Genomic DNA, 2406 nt, shown 5'->3' on the forward strand with positions numbered 1-2406 from the left:
GCTCTTCCGGAGTTCCAACAAGATTTATATCATCAACATAAACAGCAAGTATAACAAATTCTGATGATATTTTCATTATAAAAAATACATGGACAAATAACATCACTTACGTAACCCTCTTTCAGCAAATATTCACTGAGGCGATTATACCACATGCGCCCAGATCCCTTTAAACCGTACAAAGACCTTCATAATTTGATCGAGTACATTTCTCGAGACTTTGAACTATATGCTTCAGGCATTTTAAATCCTTCAAGGATCTTTATAAAGATGTAATCAAATGAGTCATATAGGTTATGACTCGCATTTAAATGGCATGACATCTTCAGGTGTCTGGACTACTGGTCCGATCCTCATAATATTTCACAGTATTGTGCACTATATTGTATCAAATATATCGTCGACGATCATTTTGTATCGGTTCGCAAGCGACATAACTTGTTGAGATCTCATCACTTTCTTTATTTTCAGGTACCTGAACTTCTTCTGGAGTTTCATGAAATGTTATGTCGTGGGCTCTTCTAGAGCTCATTTCCTCCTCATTATGATCATTTTGATCATTAGATCCTTATCATTTTTCAAGGATTGTTACCTTTGGAACCGATTGGTCTACCACGCTTCATGCGTACAGTAAACTCTATCCTTCATGGACATTAAATTTTAATAGGAGCATTTGCAGCTGAAATATGATATTTAATTTTAGATCAGCAATTGCTTCTGGCATTTGACTTGAATTATCTTCTAAGTGAGGATCATATTAATGATAATTCGATTCATATAGCATATTTTTTAGCTGTTTATTCCATCCCCCAAATGTTAGAAAAATTAACATATATCCCAATCTTCTTTGAGAAACATATCTTTGTGCATTGTGGTAGAGAAATTAATCATATACCACTCATCAAAAGATAGTGAAATATTTGGTTTCTGATCCTAAACTAATTGTTAGGGGAGGACTTATCATATATTGTTGGTCTAATGCATACAAGTGATGCTATATGAAATTTAGAAAATCTTAGACCAACACATGAAACTGTCACGACCCTAAACCCGGACCCGGTCGTGATGGCGCCTCTCGTGAAGACAAGGCCAACCGACACATACCCAATTCGAAGTTAAACAGCTAAACAGCAATACAATAGGCTAAAACATGCTTTAATAATGCTAAACAGCAATGCAATTCATAACAAGGCGGAAGTACAACCCAACCACAGCCCGATACCGGGGTGTCACTAGTCATGAGCATCTACCAAGTCTAAATACAACTGACAAACCTGAAATGTACTCAGTACAGTCTAATAGAATGACGAGAGAGAAAGCAGTGCTGTGAACGCCGGCAGCTACCTTGCTAACTCCACTGACAACTGCCACCAAGCTCAGAAAATACCTGAATCTGCACACAAGGTGCAGGGAGTAAAATGAGTACTGCCAACTCGGTGGAGTAATAATCATAAATAAAGACTGAGTGATAAGAAATCACGAAAAGAGCATCAACATGCTGTATAGAAGCAATTTCAAAATCCAGTAAGAAAGCAATGAAGCTGTAAAATCCTTTAAAACATCTTAGCTCAGTTTAAACTCTTTTGAAAATGACTTTTTCAACAGTTGCGCAAATGAATGCAGAACAACTAGTGCAAGTAAGCACAGAAATCCGCACCTCGAGCACAAATGCACAATTAATCAAGTAAATGACAGGCAAATAAGAAAGATAAGCACATAAGGTTCGCCCCTCGGGCACCATATCAACAAATCCGCCCCTGGGGCAATATCTCAGAACAGTACCAGCCCCTCGGGCAATCACATAGAACAGTATCAGCCCCTCGGGCAATCACATCGAACAATACCATCCCCTCGGGCTATATCTCACATCACACTGGGTACCCGCGCTTACTGGGGGTGTACAGACTCCGGGAGGGGGCCCCTTACGGCCCAAGCGCAATAACAAGCCATCTCGTGGCATCATAAACAAGCTCTCGGCCTCATATCAATATCAAGCCACCTTGGGCGTACAATCTCAGGCCCCCAGCCTCATAATCAAATCAGTGGATCACCGCTGCGGCGTGCAGCCCGATCCCAAAGAAATGTATCACCGCTGCGGCGTGCAGCCCGATCCCAAAATATATGTATCACCGCTGAGGTGTGCAGCCCGATCCCAAAGATATCCTCAAAACACAGGCCCTCAGCCTTACTTAGTCAAAAATCACATAAGCCTCTCGGGCAACAGTAAAACAGTATTTCTCAGCCCAAAACATCATTAAATATCATTTGAGTATTAAATCAGAGTAAACATGGCTGAGTTTTGAAAACGGTGGGAAATAACATGACTGAGTTCAAGTATAAAGCCAAAACAGTGAGGAAACATCAACAACAACCCCCGAAGGGCTCAAATAATTGGCACGTAGCCCA

The sequence above is a fragment of the Nicotiana attenuata genome, unplaced genomic scaffold (assembly GCF_001879085.1).
Source record: "Nicotiana attenuata strain UT unplaced genomic scaffold, NIATTr2, whole genome shotgun sequence".
In the NCBI taxonomy this organism is placed as follows: domain Eukaryota; kingdom Viridiplantae; phylum Streptophyta; class Magnoliopsida; order Solanales; family Solanaceae; genus Nicotiana; species Nicotiana attenuata.